Source organism: Triticum aestivum, chromosome 5D, assembly GCF_018294505.1.
Source record: "Triticum aestivum cultivar Chinese Spring chromosome 5D, IWGSC CS RefSeq v2.1, whole genome shotgun sequence".
NCBI lineage: Eukaryota > Viridiplantae > Streptophyta > Magnoliopsida > Poales > Poaceae > Triticum > Triticum aestivum.
The window spans coordinates 411,239,797-411,260,355 of NC_057808.1; the positions used below are offsets into that span (position 1 = coordinate 411,239,797).

The following is a 20,559-nucleotide window of genomic DNA, read 5'->3' on the forward strand; positions in this document are numbered from 1 at the left end:
TCATGTATATACTTTTCCTGGGATATAAAAAAGTCATCAGAGGTAGAAGAGACTTCAATCCCAAGAAACTAGCGAAGAGGTCCAAGATCGGACATAAGAAACTGCTCACTAAGACGGGCCTTTACAAAGGCAATATACTCGGGGTCGTCGCTAGTGATGATCATGTCATCAACATAGAGAAGAAGAAGAGTCCGACCACGAGGAGAAAGGTGGACAAACAATGCTGGATCATGAGCACCCGATGAAAAACCAGCGGCAGTCACCACAGAGGCAAAATGCTCAAACTAGGCGCGGGGGGCTTGCTTAAGGCCGTAGAGAGAGCGACGAAGATGACATACCATGCCATCAGGAACATAATACACAGGTGGTGGCTGCATGTATACCTCCTCATGGAGCTCACCGTTAAGAAAGGCATTCTTAACATCAAGCTGAGATACAGACCAGTGGCGTGCAGAGGCCACGGCAAGAAGTGTGCGGATAGTGGTCATATGGACCACAGGAGCAGATGTCTCATCATAATCACGACCATGCTCCTGTTGAAAAGCACGAGCCACAAGACGAGCTTTGTAACGCTCAAGAGAACCATCAGAGCGAGTCTTAACCTTGTAGACCCACTTACAAGTGATGGGACGGACACCTGGAGGAAGAGAAACAAGATCCCATGTACCAGTGCGTTCAAGAGCAGAAATCTCCTCTGCCATCGCAAACTGCCATTCAGGGTGAACAACAGCCTCACAATAAGCAGTCGGTGCTACCTCTTGAGCATGCGTTGTTTTCCCTTGAAGAGGAAAGGGTGATGCAACAAAGTAGCATAAGTATTTCCCTCAGTTTTTGAGAACCAAGGTATCAATCCAGTAGGAGACTACACGCAAATCCCTAGTACCTGCACATACAATTAAGAACCTTGCAACCAACGCGATAAAGGGGTTGTCAATCCCTTCACGGCCACTTGCAAAAGTGAGATATGATAAAGATAATAAGATAAATATTTTTGGTATTATTGTTGTATAGATTGAAAAGTAAAGATTGCAAAATAAAATAAATAGTAAACAAGTGTAGATCGAAAACTTATATGATGGAAAATAGACCCGGGGACCATAGGTTTCACTAGTGGCTTCTCTCAAGATAACAAATTCTACGGTGGGTGAACAAATTACTGTCGAGCAATTGATAGAAAAGCGCATAGTTATGAGAATATCTAGGCATGATCATGTATATAGGCATCACGTCCGTGACAAGTAGACCGAAACGATTCTGCATCTACTACTATTACTCCACACATCGACCGCTATCCATCATGCATCTAGAGTATTAAGTTCATAAGAACAGAGTAACGCATTAGGCAAGATGACATGATGTAGAGGAATGAACTCAAGCAATATGATATAAACCCCATCTTTTTATCCTCGATGGCAACAATACAATACGTGCCTTGCTGCCCCTGCTGTCACTGGGAAAGGACACAGCAAGATTGAACCCAAAGCTAAGCACTTATCCCATTGCAAGAAAGATCAATCTAGTAGGCCAAACCAAACTGATAATTCGAAGAGACTTGCAACGATATCAAATCATGCATAAAAGAATTCAGAGAAGAATCAAATATTGTTCATAGATAATCTTGATCATAAACCCACAATTCATCGGATCTCGACAAACACACCACCATAAGTATTACATCGAATAGATCTCCAAGAGAATCGAGGAGAACTTTGTATTGAGATCCAAAGAGAGAGAAGAAGCCATCTAGCTAATAACTATGGACCCGAAGGTATGTGGTAAACTACTCACACATCATCGGAGAGGCTATGGTGTTGATGTAGAAGCCCTCCGTGATCGATTCCCCCTCCGGCGAAGCGCCGGAAAAGGCCCCAAGATAGGACCTCACGGGAACAGAAGGTTGCGGCGGTGGAAATAGGGTTTCGTGGTGCTCCTGGATGTTTTCAGGGTATATGAGTATATATAGGCGAAAGAAGTAGGTCGGTGGAGCTACGAGGGGCCCACGAGGGTGGGGGGCACGCCTACCCCCCTGGGCGCGCCCTCCTACCTCGTGGCTTCCTTGATGTCCACTCCAAGTCTCCTGGATTGCGTTTGTTCCAAAAACGATCATCGCGAAGGTTTCATTCCGTTTGGACTCCGTTTGGACTCCGTTTGATATTCCTTTTCTGCGAAACACTGAAATAGGCAAAATAACAACAATTTGCACTGGGCCTCCGGTTAGTAGGTTAGTCCCAAAAATAATATAAAAGTGCATAATAAAGCCCATTAAACATCCAAAACAGATAATATAATAGCGTGGAACAATAAAAAATTATAGATACGTTGGAGACGTATCAAGTATCCCCAAGCTTAATTCCCGCTCGTCCTCGAGTAGGTAAATGATAAAAACAGAATTTTTGATGTGGAATGCTACCTAACATAATCCTCAATGTAATTTTCTTTATTGTGGCATGAATGTTCAGATCCGAAAGATTCAAGACAAAAGTTTAATATTGACATAAAAATAATAATACTTCAAGCATACTAATAAAGCAATCATGTCTTCTCAAAATAACATGGCCAAAGAAAGTTATCCCTACAAAATCATATAGTCTGGCTATGCTCTATCTTCATCACACAAAATATTAAATCATGCACAACCCCAATGACAAGCCAAGCAATTGTTTCATACTTTTGATGTTCTCAAACTTTTTCAATTTTCACGCAATACATGAGCGTGAGCCATGGACATACCACTATATGTGGAATAGAATGGTGGTTGTGGAGAAGACAAAAAAAGGAGAAGACAGTCTCACATCAACTAGGCGTATCAACGGGCTATGGAGATGCCCATCAATAAATATCAACGCGAGTGAGTAGGGATTGCCATGCAACGGATGCACTAGAGCTATAAGTGTATGAAAGCTCAACAAAAGGAACTAAGTGGGTGTGCATCCAACTCGCTTGCTCACGAAGACCTAGGGCATTTTGAGGAAGCCCATCATTGGAATATACAAGCCAAGTTCTATAATGTAAAATTCCCACTAGTATATGAAAGTGACAACATAGGAGACTCTCTATCATGAAGATCACGGTGCTACTTTGAAGCACAAGTGTGGTAAAAGGATAGTAACATTGTCCCATCTCTATTTTTCTCTTTTTTTTGTTTGGGACTTTTTCTCTTTTTTATGGCCTCTTTTTTCCCTTTTTTTTCGTCCGGAGTCTCATCCCGACTTGTGGGGGAATCATAGTCTCCATCATCCTTTCCTCACTTGGGACAATGCTCTAATAATGATGATCATCACACTTTTATTTACTTACAACTCAAAAATTACAACTCAATACTTAGAACAAAATATGACTCTATGTGAATGCCTCCGGCGGTGTACCAGGATATGCAATGAATCAAGAGTGACATGTATGAAAATCATGAACGGTGGCTTTGCCACAAATACGATGTTAACTACATGATCATGCAAAGCAATATGACAATGATGGAGCGTGTCATAATAAACGGAACGGTGGAAAGTTGAATGGCAATATATCTCGGAATGGCTATGGAAATGCCATAATAGGTAGGTATGGTGGCTGTTTTGAGGAAGGTATATGGTGGGTGTATGATATCGGCAAAAGGTGCGCGGTATTAGAGAGGCTAGCAATGGTGGAAGGGTGCGAGTGCGTATAATCCATGGACTCAACATTAGTCATAAAGAACTCACATACTTATTGCAAAAATCTATTAGTTATCGAAACAAAGTACTACGCGCATGCTCCTAGGGGGATCGATTGGTAGGAAAAGACCATCACTCGTCCCCGTCCGCCACTCATAAGGAAGACAATCAATAAATAAATCATGCTCCGACTTCATCACATAACGGTTCACAATACGTGCATGTTACGGGAATCACAAACTTTAACACAAGTATTTCTCAAATTCACAACTACTCAACTAGCATGACTCTAATATTACCATCTTCATATCTCAAAACAATCATAAAGAATCAAACTTCTCATAGTATTCAATGCACTTTACATGATAGTTTTCATTATACCTATCTTGGATGCTCATCACTTTAGGACTAATGTTTTTAACCAAAGCAAATTACCATGCTGTTCTAAAAGACTCTCAAAATAATATAAGTGAAGCATGAGAGATCAATAATTTCTATAAAATAAACCACCACCGTGCTCTAAAAGATATAAGTGAAGCACTAGAGCAAAATTAGCTAGCTCAAAAGATATAAGTGAAGCACATAGAGTATTCTAATAGATTCCGATTCATGTGTGTCTCTCCAAAAGGTGTGTACAGCAAGGATGATTGTGGTAAACTAAAAATAAAAGACTCAAATCATACAAGATGCTCCAAGCAAAACACATATCATGTGGTGAATAAAAATATAGCCTCAAGTAAAGTTACCGATAGACAAAGACGAAAGAGGGGATGCCTTCCGGGGCATCCCCAAGCTTAGGCTTTTGGTTGTCCTTAAATTTTACCTTGGGGTGCCTTGGGCATCCCCAGGCTTAGGCTATTGCCACTCCTTGTTCCAAAATCCATCAAATCTTTACCCAAAAACTTGAAAACTTCACAACACAAAACTTAACAGAAAATCTCATGAGCTCCGTTAGCGAAATAAAACAAACCACCACTTTAAGTTACTGTAATGAACTCATTATTTATTTATATTGGAGTTAAACCTACTGTATTCCAACTTCTCTATGGTTCATCAAAATAAGCAAACAACACACGAAAAATAGAATCTGTCATAAAACAGAACAATATGTAGTAATCTGTAGCAAACGCAAACTTCTGTAACTCAAAAATTCTGTCAAAATAGGACGACTTAAATAATTTTATTATTGATCTACTTCATTTGGAATCATTATTTTATCACTTTCTGGTGATTTTTAACAATTTTTTTGTGAGCAGGAAGTTTCTGTCTTTTTCAGCAAGATCAAATAATTATCACCCAAGAAGATCCTATAGGTTTTACTTGGCACAAACACTAATTAAAACATAAAACCAAATCTAACCAGAGGATAGATGAAATATTTATTACTAAATAGGAAGAAAAATCAAGGAACAAAAATAAAATTGGGTTGTCTCCCAACAAGCGCTATCGTTTAACGCCCCTAGCTAGGCATAAAAACAAGGATAGATCTAGGTATTGTCATCTTTGGTATGCAAATCATAAGTGTCCCTCGTAATAGATTCATAAGGTAATTTAATTTTCTTCCTAGGAAAGTGCTCCATGCCCTTCCTTAATGGAAATTGGAATCTAATATTTCCTTCTTTTATATCAATAATTGCACCAATCGTTTTAAGGAAAGGTCTACCAAGAATAATAGGACATGTAGGATTGCAATCTATATCAAGAACAATGAAATCTACGGGCACATAATTCCTATTTGCAACAATAAGAACATCATTAATCCTTCCCATAGGTTTCTTAATGGTGGAATCCGGAAGATGCAAATTTAAAGAACAATCATCAAATTCATGGAAACCTAGCACATCACACAAAGTTTTTGGAATCGTGGAAACACTAGCACCCAAATCACACAAACAATAGCACTCATGATCTTTAATTTTAATTTCAATAGTAGGTTCCCACTCATCGTAAAGTTTTCTAGGGATAGAGACTTCTAATTCAAGTTTTTCTTCATAGGATTGCATTAAAGCATTAACGATATGTTTAGTAAAAGCTTTATTTTGACTATAGGCATGAGGAGAATTTAGCACGGATTGCAACAAGGAAATACAATCTATCAAAGATCAATTATCATAATTAAATTCCTTGAAATCCAAAATAGTGGGTTCATTGCTATGTAAAGTTTTGACCTCTTCAATCCCACTTTTACCAATTTTTGCATCAAGATTTAAAAACTCCGAATCATTGGGACGCCTTTTAACTAAAGTTAACTCATCTCTAGTCCCATCTTTATCAAGATTCATATTTCAAAACAAAGATTTAATAGGAGACACATCAATTACTTTTGGATCTTCATCATTATTATCATGAAAACTAGAAGAACACGCTTTCACAAAGCAATCTTTTTTAGCACGCATCCTAGCGGTTATTTCTTTGCACTCATCAATGGAAATTCTCATGGCTTTGAGAGACTCATTGATATCATGCTTAGGTGGAATAGATCTAAGTTTCAAAGAATCAACATCAAGAGAAATTCTATCCACATTCCTAGCCAACTCATCAATCTTAGGCAATTTTTCTTCAAGCAAAGCATTGAAATTCTTTTGCGAAATCATAAATTCTTTAACACTAGTCTCAAATCAGAGGGCATCTTATTAAAATTTCCATAAGAGTTGTTGTAGGAATTACCATAGTTATTAGAGGAATTACTAGGGATCGGCCTAGAATTAAAGTTTCCTCTATATGCGTTGTTGCCAAAATTGTTCCTACCAACAAAATTCACATCCATAGATTCATTATTATTCTCAATGAAAGTGGACAAAGGCATATCATTAGGATCGAAAGAAACACTCTTATTAGCAAACAATTTCATAAGTTCATCCATCTTTCCACTCAAAACATTAATCTCTTCAATCGCATGAACCTTTTTACTAGTGGATCTATCGGTGTGCCATTGGGAATAATTAACCATAATATTATCTAGGAGTTTAGTAGCTTCTCCTAAAGTGATTTCCATAAAAGTGCCTCCCATGGCCGAATCTAAAGGATTTCTAGAAGCAAAATTCAATCCGGCATAACTTTTTTGTATAATCATCCATAAATTCAAACCACGTGTAGGCAATACATATCATTAATTTTATCCTCTCCCAAGCTTGTGCAACATGCTCATGATCAAGTTGCTTAAAGTTCATGATATCGTTTCTAAGAGAGATGATCTTAGCGGGAGGAAAATACTTAGAGATAAAAGCATCTTTGCACTTATTCCATGAATCAATACTATTTTGGGCAAAGAAGAGAACCAAGTTTTAGCACGATCTCTAAGCGAAAACGGAAATAGCTTCAATTTAACAATATCATTATCCACATCTTTCTTCTTTTGCATATCGCACAAATCAACGAAGTTGTTTAGATGAGTAGCGGCATCTTCACTAGGAAGGCCAGAGAATTGATCTTTCATGACAAGATTCAAAAAAGCAGCATTAATTTCACAAGATTCAGCATCGGTAATAGGAGCAATCGGAGTGCTAAAAAATCATTGTTGTTGGTATTGGAAAAGTCACACAGTTTAGTATTGTCTTGAGCCATCGTGACAAACAATCCAACACACAAGCACACAAGAAGCAAGCGAAAAGAGACGAACGGAAAAAGGGAAAATAAAACGGCAAAGGTGAAGTGGGGGAGAGGAAAACGAGAGTCAAATGGCAAATAATGTAATGCGAGGGATAAGAGTTTGTGATGGGTACTTGGTATGTCTTGACTTGTGCGTAGATCTCCCCGGCAACGGCGCCAGAAATCCTTCTTGCTACCTCTTGAGCATGCGTTGGTTTTCCCTTGAAGAGGAAAGGGTGATGCAGCAAAGTAGCGTAAGTATTTCCCTCAGTTTTTGAGAACCAAGGTATCAATCCAATAGGAGACTACACGCAAATCCCTAGTACCTGCACAAACAATTAAGAACCTTGCAACCAACGCGATAATGGGGTTGTCAATCCCTTCACGGCCACTTGCAAAAGTGAGATCTGATAAAGATAATAAGATAAATATTTTTGGTATTTTTGTTGTATAGATTGAAAAGTAAAGGTTGCAAAATAAAATAAATAGTAAACTAGAAGTGTAGATCAGAAACTTATATGATGGAAAATAGACCCGAGGGCCATAGGTTTCACTAGTGGCTTCTCTCAAGATAGCAAATTCTACGGTGGGTGAACAAATTACTGTCGAGCAATTGATAGAAAAGCGCATAGTTATGAGAATATCTAGGCATGATCATGTATATAGGCATCACGTCCGTGACAAGTAGACCGAAACGATTCTGCATCTACTACTATTACTCCACATATCGACCGCTATCCATCATGCATCTAGAGTATTAAGTTCATAAGAACAGAGTAACACATTAGGCAAGATGACATGATGTAGAGGAATAAACTCAAGCTATATGATATAAACCCCATCTTTTTATCCTCGATGGCAACAATACAATACGTGCCTTGCTGCCCCTGCTGTCACTCGGAAGGGACACTGCAAGATTGAACCCAAAGCTAAGCACTTCTCCCATTGCAAGAAAGATCAATATAGTAGGCCAAACCAAACTGATAATTCGAAGAGACTTGCAAAGATATCAAATCATGCATAAAAGAATTCAGAGAAGAATCAAATATTGTTCATAGATAATCTTGATCATAAACCACAATTCATCGGATCTCGAAAAACACACCGCAAGAAGTATTACATTGAATAGCTCTCCAAGAGAATCGAGGAGAACTTTGTATTGAGATCCAAAGAGAGAGAAGAAGCCATCTAGCTAATAACTATGGACCTGAAGTTCTGTGGTAAACTACCCACAATTCATCGGATCTCGACAAACACACCGCAAGAAGTATTACATCGAATAGCTCTCCAAGAGAATCGAGGAGAACTTTGTATTGAGATCCAAAGAGAGAGAAGAAGCCATCTAGCTAATAACTATGGACCCGAAGGTCTGTGGTAAACTACTCACACATCATCGTAGAGGCTATGGTGTTGACGTAGAAGCCCTCCGTGATCGATTCCCCCTCCGGCGGAGCGCCGGAAAAGGCCCCAAGATGGGATCTCATGGGTACAGAAGGTTGCGGCGGTGGTAGGGTTTCGTGGTGCTCCTGGATGTTTTCAGGGTATATGAGTATATATAGGCGAAAGAAGTAGGTCGGTGGAGCTACGAGGGGTCCACGAGGGTGGGGGCGCGCCTACCCCCTGGGCGCGCCCTCCTACCTCGTGGCCACCTCGTGGCTTCCTTGACGTCCACTCCAAGTCTCCTGGGTTGCTTTTGTTCCAAAAACGATCATCGCGAAGGTTTCATTCCATTTGGACTCCGTTTGATATTCCTTTTCTGCGAAACACTGAAATAGGCAAAAAAAACAGCAATTTGCACTGGGCCTCCGGTTAGTAGGTTAGTCCCAAAAATAATATAAAAGTGCATAATAAAGCCCATTAAACATCCAAAATAGATAATATAATAGCATGGAACAATAAAAAAATTATAGATACGTTGGAGACGTATCAGTCGGCTCAAGAACAACATCACTATCGGTTGAAAAACCAAGGTGATCAACATGCGGAAGCGGACGAGGACGCAAACCATATGTAGGTTGAGACGAGGAGGATGACACGTCAGCAGACACATCCACATTATGTGAACGACGAGTGTAATACTGAGGCAAAGATGGAAGAACACGAGGAGGAATAGCCGAGGTAGAATCAGGAGGTGGAGACAAAGAAATCACCGGGGGTGAAGGTGTAGAATCTGGTGACATGCGAGGTGAGGAAACCGTGGGAGATGGTGGCGGCATAGCAGGACCTCGAGTAGTGAGCACAAAGGGAACCACAAGTAAACCAGCACCACGGAGGCGAGTCTCCTCAGCACGGATCTCAGAAAGCGCCTCCATGAGGGAGATACGACCACGAGCAAACAACTGAGCGCGCCGGTGCTCAAACTCCTTACGGAGTCGAGACAAGAACTCATAGACACGATGAAACTCCAAATCAGCCCGCACAGCCTGGCAACACTAACAAGTACGACAACCAGCAGTGCCGAGAGAATCAAGCTGACGCCAGATAGCAGAACTCTGTGCATAGAACTCATCAACAGTGGAATCACCCTGCTGAAGAGCATGCTCCTGACGAACCACAGACAGGTGTAAGGCATCACTAGAGGGCTGATGGCGCCGACGAAGCCGAGTCCACATCTCAAATACAGTAGAGAGGCCGAGAACTCAGAGGCAAACTGAGGAAGAACACTAGCAGTGAGAACATCTGCGGCACGAGCATCATCATCAAGCCACTGAGTGTAAGCAGACAGAGCTGCATGATAAGTCTGAAGTGCGTCCTCATAGGTCTGAACCTGCTCATCATAAGCAAGAACAGCAGTGTCATCAGCCAGCTTAGCTGCATCCTTCACAGCCTGATCAGCATCGGCATCAAGAACCGGTGGCGTCGGTGGAGTAGGAGCCACAGGAGGAACTAGACACGGCGGACTGGGGACCTCGCCAGAAAGAACGCCCCAGAGACGAAGGACACGCATGTGAATGCACATGAAGCCAACAAACTCAATGTAGTTGGTACCATCAAAAATCATCGGATAGCGAGGAACAACAACATAGCCGGAGGACAGAGACATCACGCCTGTTTTTTTAGACAAATGATCAGGATCCTCAATCTGCAGCAGCGGAGGGATCAGGCCGAAGGAATCAGAGGTGGCCGACGATCAGGAGTCTCGATCGGGATCTGGCGGCTGGATCGAGGGTAGTTGGGACCCAGCTATAGCAGCGATGGGACCTGGCGGCTGGTCGGCTGGATCATGGGCAGGACCTAGCGGCTGGATCCTCCGACTGGATCGGGATTCAGGCAGAGAGCAACCGCGAGCGTTGATGCAGATTGGAGCATGGGAGGGCGATGGAGATCGGGCGAGGGCGGCGGCTGGGATCCAGCGAGGACGGCGGAGATCGGCGACAGGAAGGAACTGGCGGCCACAAAAGAACAACACGTCCTGGCATTGACCTGTAGGGGGAGAGGAGCAGGCACGGAGAGCCAACAACGGCCACATACAAGGGTAACGGCGCGACGTGGATCAACAACACGAGTTGCAGCGTGCAAAAAATTGACCTAGCTCTGATACCATGTTAGGAATATGCAACTTGTATTTCCAGGTGGCCATAGGCCAGTATATATACATGTACTGGTGTGGAATATATGCAGGAAACCCCTTATACAATAGGGTAAATACGAAAGGTTACATGGCTATATATATAACTCTAACAGTCTCATCACCGAGGGAAATACCTACCGTAGCTGTGCTGCATCATCCCTTCCTCTTTGGGGAAATACCGACGTAGTTCAAGCTGCAGCAAAAGGAATTTCTCGCGCCGTTGCCGGGGAGACATCATCAACATCGATCAGGTTCCTAATCACAAATCTCATCTCCTTGCAATTTACATTATTTTCCATTTGCCCCTCGTTTTCATTTCCCCCACTTCACAAAAAATTGTCGTTTTATTTGCCCTCTTTTTTGTTCGTTGTTTTCTCGTTAGATCTATCTTTTTGCTTGCAATCATTAGTGATTTTGGTATGGCAGAAATAGATGATGGCCTAACTCCTAAAATTGGATGATCTGGCAATCTGGATGCTAAAACTTTTGTTTTGGGGCAAGGGAATGTTATGGGAAAGGAACATATCCAAGAATTTTTCATTTGTGTTGGAAATTTATGTCTTGATGATGCTCCTATACTTAAAAGGACTAAATCTTATGCGGAAGCTATTTCAACACTAGTTCTGAAACTTGAAAATAAATTTAACCGTACTCATCCGACCTTGCAAAGATTGTTTTATGAGCTACCAGTTATAAAGAATCCCAAGGCTAAAAAATTGGCCACCCTTGTTCTTATGAATGAATTTGATTACATAATACGAGAAGCTAGGGAATTTTTTATTTTTATGGTATGAATCATGAAAAACCGGTGATAGACGAGATCCTTTATGATAGTGATTATGTGCTAAGACATCTGCTTGGGGATAATCAAATCTTTGATGAGAATCTTAAAAAGGAAGTCCCTGTTTTAGATATAATCCAACAAGTTTTCAATGATTTTAATCAACACTATTCTTGGATTGTTGCCGGAAATCAAAGGGGATATGATGATAAGCAACTTGATAGTGCTAAAGTCTCTATGGATAAGGTGTTTTATGTTGTTTTTGCAAAACCTTCTGACAAAAACACCTCTAAGGAAAATGAAAAGAAAGATGACAACACTTAGATCTATGCTTTATGCCTAGCTAGGGGCGTAAAATGATAGCGCTTGTTGGGAGGCAACCCAATGAATAAAATTTATTTTTGCCTTTTTCTTTCTGTTCTTGAGTGTTTGCACAATTATTCCTCTGTTATGATTGTGTTTTTTATGTTTTAATTAGTGTTTGTGCCAAGCAAAGCCTTTGGGATCATGTTGGGTGATAGTTGATTTGATCTTGTTGGAAAACAGAAACTTTTGCGTCTAGTAAAATAATTTTCCAAAATCACAGAAGCGAAGAAAGCTTCTAATTTTTTTACACAAGATTTATATACATATTGCCTACATCGTCCTAATTTTTAATAATTGTTGGAGTTACACAAGTATACGAAGTTTTCATATTGCTACAAACTGTTCTTTTTTTGACAGATTCTGTTTTCTTTGCGTTGTGTGCTTATTTTAATGAATCTATTGTTGGGTAACGTAGCAGAAATTCAAAATTTTCTACGCATCACCAAGATCAATCTATGGAGTAATCTAGCAACGAGGGGAAGGGGAGTGCATCTACATACCCTTGTAGATCGCGATGCGGAAGCGTTGCAAGAACGCGGATGAAGGAGTCATACTCGTAGCGATTCAGATCGCGGTTGATTCCGATATAAGCACCGAAGAACGGTGCCTCCGCGTTCAACACACGTGCAGCCCGGTGACGTCTCCCACGCCTTGATCCAGCAAGGAGAGAGGGAGAGGTCGGGGAAGACTCCATCTAGCAGCAGCACGACGGCGTGGTGGTGATGGAGGAGCGTGGTAATCCTGCAGGGCTTCGCCAAGCACCGCGGGAGAGGAGGAGGAGGGAGAGGGGTAGGGCTGCGCCGAAAGAGAGACGTTCTCGTGTCTTGGGCAGCCCCAAAACACCAATATATATAGGGGAGGGGGAGGGCTGCGCCCCCATCTAGGGTTCCCCCCCCCAAGGGGTGCGGCCAGCCCTAGATGGGGCTTGGGGGGGCGGCCAAAGGGGGGAAGAGAGGGGGCGCCCCACTAGATGGGCCTTAGGCCCATCTGAGCCTAGGGTTTCCCCCTTCCCCCTTGTCCTGCGCCCTGGGCCTCTTGTGGGGGGGGGTGCACCAGCCCACCTGGGGCTGGTCCCCTCCCACACTTGGCCCATGCAGCCCTCTGGGGCCGGTGGCCCCACTTGGTGGACCCCCGGGACCCTCCCGGTGGTCCCGGTACATTACCGATATCACCCGAAACTTTTCCGGTGACCAAAATAGGACTTCTCATATATAAATCTTTACCTCCGGACCATTCCGGAACTCCTCGTGACGTCCGGGATCTCATCCGGGACTCCGAACAACATTCGGTAACCATGTACAAACTTTCCCTATAACCCTAGCGTCATCGAACCTTAAGTGTGTAGACCCTACGGGTTCGGGAACCATGCAGACATGACCGAGACGTTCTCCGGTCAATAACCAACAGCGGGAGCTGGATACCCATGTTGGCTCCCACATGTTCCACGATGATCTCATCGGATGAACCACGATGTCGGGGATTCAATCAATCCCGTATTCAATTCCCTTTGTCTATCGGTATGTTACTTGCCCGAGATTCGATCGTCGGTATCCCTATACCTTGTTCAATCTCGTTACCGGCAAGTCTCTTTACTCGTTCCGTAACTCACATCATCCCGTGATCAACTCCTTGGTCACATTGTGCACATTATGATGATGTCCTACCGAGTGGGCCCAGAGATACCTCTCCGTTTACACGGAGTGACAAATCCCAGTCTCGATTCGTGCCAACCCAACAGACACTTTCGGAGATACATGTAGTGCACCTTTATAGCCACCCAGTTACGTTGTGACGTTTGGTACACCCAAAGCATTCCTACGGTATCCGGGAGTTGCACAATCTCATGGTCTAAGGAAATGATACTTGACATTAGAAAAGCTCTGAGCAAACGAACTACACGATCTTGTGCTAGGCTTAGGATTGGGTCTTGTCCATCACATCATTCTCCTAATGATGTGATCCCGTTATCAACGACATCCAATGTCCATGGTCAGGAAACCGTAACCATATATTGATCAACGAGCTAGTCAACTAGAGGCTTACTAGGGACATGGTGTTGTCTATGTATCCACACATGTATCTGAGTTTCCTATCAATACAATTCTAGCATGGATAATAAATAATTATCATGAACAAGGAAATATAATAATAACCAATTTGTTATTGCCTCTAGGGCATATTTCCAATAGTCTCCCACTTGCACTAGAGTCAATAATCTAGTCCACATCACCATGTGATTAACACTCATAGGTCACATCACCATGCGACCAACATCCAAGAGTTTACTAGAGTCAACAATCTAGTTCACATCACTATGTGATTAACACTCAATGAGTTCTGGTTTGATCATGTTATGCTTGTGAGAGAGGTTATTAGTCAACGGGTCTGAACCTTTCAGATCCGTGTGCGCTTTACGAATATCTATGTCATCTTGTGGATGCTACCACACGCTACTTGGAGCCATTTCAAGTATCTGCTCTACTATACGAATCCGGTTTACTACTCAGAGTCATCCGGATTAGTGTGAAAGTTCGCATCGACATAACCCTTTATGACGAACTCCTTTTCACCTCCATAATCGAGAAAATTCCTTAGTCCACTAGATACTAAGGATAAGTTCGACCGCTGTCGTGTGATCCTTTCCCGGATCACTATTGTACCCCTTGACCAACTCATGGCAAGGCACATTCCATGTGCGGTACACAGCATAGCATACTATAGAGCCTACGTCTGAAGCATAGGGGACGACCTTCGTCCTTTCTCTCTCTTCTGTTGTGGTCAGGTCTTGAGTCTTACTCAATACTCACACCTTGTAACACAGCCAAGAACTCCTTCTTTGCTGATCTATTTTGAACTCTTTCAAAATCATGTAAGGTGTGTGTTCTTTGAAAGTATCATCAGGCGTCTTGATCTATCTCTATAGATCTTGATGCCCAATATGTAAGCAGCTTTATCCAGGTCTTCCTTTGAAAAACTCCTTTCAAACAACCCTTTATGCTTTCCAGAAATTTTACATCATTTCGGATCAACAATATGTCATTCACATATACTTATCAGACATGTTGTAGCGCTCCCACTCACTTTATTGTAAATACAAGTTTCAAACAAACTATGTATAAACCCAAAAACTTTGATAACTCCATCAAAGCGTATATTCTGACTCCGAGATGCTTGCTCTAATCCATGGAAGGATCGCTGGAGCTAGCATATATTTTAGCATCCTTAGGATTGACAAAACCTTTCTGATTGTATCACATACAACCTTTCCTTACGAAAACTGGTAAGGAAACTTGTTTTGACATCCATCTGCCAGATTTCATAAATGCAGCCAATGCTAACATGATTCCGACGGACTTAAGCATCGCTACGGATGAGAAAATCTCATCGTAGTCAACTCCTTGAACTTGTGGGAATACTCTTTGCCACAAGTCGAGCTTCATAGACGGTAACATTACCGTCCACGCCCGTCTTCTTCTCAAAGATCCATTTATCTCGGATTTCATGGTTTCTAACCATTTGTCGGAATATGGGCCCACCATCGCTTCTCCATAGCTCATAGGTTCATCGTTGTCCAATAACATGACTTCCAAGACAGGATCACGTACTACTCTGAAGTATTACGCATCCTCGTTGTCCTACGAGGTTTGGCGGTGACTTGATCCGAAGTTTCATGATCACTATCATAAGCTTCCACTTCAATTGGTATAGGTGCCACAGGAACAACTTCCTGTGCCCTGCTACACACTAGTTGAAGTGACGGTTCAATAACCTTATCAAGTCTCCACCATCCTCCCACTCAATTCTTTCGAGAGAAACTTTTCCTCGAGAAAGGACTCGTTTCTAGAAGCAATTACTTTTGCTTCCAGATCTGAAATAGGAGGTATACCCAACTGTTTTGGGTATTCTTATGAAGATGTATTTATCCGCTTTGGGTTCGAGCTTATCAGCCTGAAACTTTTTCACATAAGCTTCGCAGCCCCAAACTTTTAAGAAACGACAACTTAGGTTTCTCTAAACAGTGTCGTCTCAACGGAATTGCGTGGTGCCCCTTTTAAAGTGAATGCGGTTATCTCTAATGCCTAACCCATAAACGATAGTGGTAATTCGATAAGAGACATCATGGTATGCACCATATCCAATAGGGTGTAGTTATGATGTTCGGACACACCATCACACTATGGTGTTCCAGGCGGTATTAATTGTGAAACACTTTCCACAATGTCTTAACTGTGTGCCAAACTCGTAACTCAGATACTCATCTCTATGATCATATCACAGACATTTTATCCTCTTGTCACGATGATCTTCAACTTCACTCTGAAATTACTTGAACCTTTCAATAATTCAGACTTGTGTTTCATCAAGCAAATACACTCAGCATCTACTCAAACCATCTGTGAAGTAAGAACATAACGATATCCACTGCATGCCTCAGCACTCATTGGACTGCATACATCAAAATGTATTACTTGCAATAAGTTGCTCTCTTGTTTCATCTTACTGAAAACGAGGCCTTTCAGTCATCTTGCCCATGTGGTATGATTTGCATGTCTCAAGTGATTCAAAATCAAGTGAGTCCAAATGATCCATCTGCATGGAGTTTCTTCATGCATATATATCAATAGACATGGTTCGCATGTCTCAATCTTTTCAAAAACGACTGAGTCCAAAGATCCATCTACATGGAGCTTCTTCATGCGTTCTATACCAATATGACTCAAATGGCAGTGCCACAAGTATGTGGAACTATCATTACTATCTTATATCTTTTGGCATGAACATGTGTATCACTACGATCGAGATTCATTTTAGGTGCAAGACCATTCAAGGTATTATTCAAATAAACAGAGTAACCATTATTCTCCTTAAATGAATAACCGTATTGCGATAAACATAATCCAATCATGCTCAACGCAAACACCAAATCTCGGTAGTAGAGGGAGCATGCGATGCTTGATCACATCAACCTTGGAAACACTTCCAACACACATCGTCATCTCACCTTTAGCCAGTCTCCATTTATTTCGCAGCTTTTATTTCGAGTTACTAACACTTAGCAACCGAACCGGTATCTAATACCCTGGTGCTGCTAGGAGTACTAGTAAAGTACACATTCATATAATGTATATCCAATATACTTCTGTCGACCTTGTCTTCCTTCTCATGTACCAAGTATCTAGGGTAGTTCGGCTTCAGTGACCGTTCCCCTCATTACAGAAGCACTTAGTCTCGGGTTTGGGTTCAACCTTGGGATTCAGCACTAGAGCAGCAAATGATTTGTTGTTTCATGAAGTATCCCCTTTGCCCTTGCCCTTCTAGAAACTAGTGGTTTTACTAACCATCAACAATTGACGCTCCTTCTTGATTTCTAATTTCGCGGTGTCAAACATCGCGAGTTGCTCAAGGATCATCATGTCTATCCCTGATATGTTATAGTTCATCACAAAGCTCTACTAGCTTGGTGGCAGTGACTATGGAGAACCATCACTATCTCATCTGGGAGATTAACTCCCACTTGATTCAAGTGATTGTGGCACTCAGACAATCTGAGCACATGCTTAACGATTGAGCTCTTCTCCCTTAGTCTGCAGGCTCAAGAAACTTGTCAGAGGTCTCATACCTCCTGACGTGGGCACTAGTCTGAAATCCCAATTTCAGTCTTCGGAACATCTCATATGTTTTGCGACGTTTCACAAACGTCTTTGGTGCCACAATTCTAAACCATTAGAACTATCACATAGTCATCAAAACGTGTGTGTCAGATGTTTCGCAACATCTACAGACGACGCTGAGGTTCAGCACACCGAGCGGTGCATTAAGGACATAAGCCTTCTGTGCAGCAATGAGGACAATCCTCAGTTTACGGACCCAATCCGCATAATTGCTACTACCAACTTTCAACTAAATTTTCTCTAGGAACATATCTTAAACAGTAGAACTAAAGCGTATGACATAATTTGTAAAGACCTTTTGACTATGTTCATGATAATGAAGTTCATCTAATTATTTAATGAACTCCCACTCAGATAGACATCCCTCTAGTCATCTAAGTGATACATGATCCGAGTCAAACTAGGCCGTGTCCGATCATCACGTGAGACGGACTAGTCATCATCGGTGAACATCTCCATGTTGATCGTCTCTGCTATACGACTCATGTTCGACCTTTCGGTCTCTTGTGTTCCGAGGCCATGTCTGTACATGCTAGGCTCGTCAAGTCAACCTAAGTGTCTCGCATGTGTTCCGAGGCCATGTCTGTACATGCTAGGCTCGTCAACACCCGTTGTATTTGAACGTTAGAATCTATCACACCCGATCATCACGTGGTGCTTCGAAACAACGAACCTTCGCAACGGTGCACAGTTAGGGGGAACACTTCTCTTGAAATTTTAGTGAGGGATCATCTAACTTACTACCGTCGTTCTAAGCAAATAAGATGCATAACATGATAAACATCACATGCAATCAAATAGTGACATGATATGGCCAATATCATTTTGCTCCTTTGATCTCCATCTTCGGGGCACCATGATCATCTTTGTCACCGGCATGACACCATGATCTCCATCATCATGATCTCCATCATTGTGTCTTCATGAAGTTGTCACGCCAACGATTACTTCTACTTCTATGGCTAACGTGCTTAGCAATAAAGTAAAGTAATTTACATGGCGTTATTCAATGACACGCAGGTCATACAAAAAAATAAAGACAACTCCTATGGCTCCTGCCGGTTGTCACACTCATCGACATGCAAGTCGTGATTCCTATTACAAGAATATGATCAATCTCATACATCACATATATCATTCATCACATCTTCTGGCCATATCAAATCACATAGCACATGCTGCAAAAACAAGTTAGACGTCCTCTAATTGTTGTTGCAAGTTTTTACGTGGCTTGTATAGGTTTCTAGCAAGAACGTTTCTTACCTACGTAAAACCACAACGTGATATGCCAATTTCTATTTACCCTTCATAAGGACCCTTTTCATCGAATCCGTTCCGACTAAAGTGGGAGAGACAGACACCCGCTAGCCACCTTAGGCAACTAGTGCATGTCAGTGGGTGGAACCTGTCTCACGAAAGCGTACGTGTAAGGTCGGTCCGGGCCGCTTCATCCCACAATGCCGCCGAAACAAGATAAGACTAGTAGCGGCAAGAAGAATTGGCAACATCTACGCCCACAACTGCTTTGTGTTCTACTCGTGCATAGAAACTACGCATAGACCTAGCTCATGATGCCACTATTGGGTAACGTAGCAGAAATTCAAAATTTTCTACGCATCACCAAGATCAGTCTATGGAGTAATCTAGCAACGAGGGGAAGGGGAGTGCATCTACATACCCTTGTAGATCGCGATGCGGAAGCGTTGCAAGAACGTGGATGAAGGAGTCGTACTCGTAGCGATTCAGATCGTGGTTGATTCCGATATAAGCACCGAAGAACGGTGCCTCCGCGTTCAACACACGTGCAGCCCGGTGACGTCTCCCACGCCTTGATCCAGCAAGGAGAGAGGGAGAGGTTGGGGAAGACTCCATCCAGCAGCAGCACGACGGCGTGGTGGTGATGGAGGAGCGTGGTAATCCCGTAGGGCTTCGTCAAGCACCGCGGGAGAGGAGGAGAAGGGAGAGGGGTAGGGCTGCGCCGAAAGAGAGACGCTGTCGTGTCTTGGGCAGCCCCAAAACCCCAATATATATAGGGGAGGGGGAGGGCTGCGCCCCCATCTAGGGTTCCCCCCCCAAGGGGTGCGGCCAGCCCTACATGCGGCTTGGGGGGCGGCCAAAGGGGGGAAGAGAGGGGGCGCTCCACTAGATGGGCCTTAGGCCCATCTGAGCCTAGGGTTTCCCCCTTCTCCCTTGTCCTGCGCCCTGGGCCTCTTGTGGGGGGGCGCACCAGCCCACCTGGGGCTGGTCCCCTCCCACACTTGGCCCATGCAGCCCTCTGGGGCCGGTGGCCCCACTTGGTGGACCCCCGGGACCCTCCCGGTGGTCCCGGTACATTACCGATATCACCCGAAACTTTTCCGGTGACCAAAACAGGACTTCCCATATATAAATCTTTACCTCTGGACCATTCCGGAACTCCTCGTGACGTCCAGGATCTCATCCGGGACTCCGAACAACATTCGGTAACCACGTACAAACTTTCCCTATAACCCTAGCGTCATCGAACCTTAAGTGTGTATACCCTACGGGTTCGGGAACCATGCAGACATGACCGAGACGTTCTCCGGTCAATAACCAACAGCGGGATCTGGATACCCATGTTGGCTCCCACATGTTCCAGGATGATCTCATCGGATGAACCACGATGTCGGGGATTCAATCAATCCCGTATTCAATTCCCTTTGTCTATCGGTATGTTACTTGCCCGAGATTCGATCGTCGGTATCCCTATACCTTGTTCAATCTCGTTACCGGCAAGTCTCTTTACTCGTTTCGTAACTCACATCATCCCGTGATCAACTCCTTGGTCACATTGTGCACATTATGATGATGTCCTACCGAGTGGGCCCAGAGATACCTCTCCGTTTACACGGAGTGACAAATCCCAGTCTCGATTCGTGCCAACCCAACAGACACTTTCGGAGATACCTGTAG

The 20,559-nt window shown here is 42.9% G+C and overlaps 1 pseudogene; it reads left to right on the plus strand.

Moving 5' to 3' along the window:
• LOC123120757 (uncharacterized) overlaps positions 1–20,559 on the plus strand; it is a 51,313-nt pseudogene that overhangs the window by 14,489 nt on the left and 16,265 nt on the right.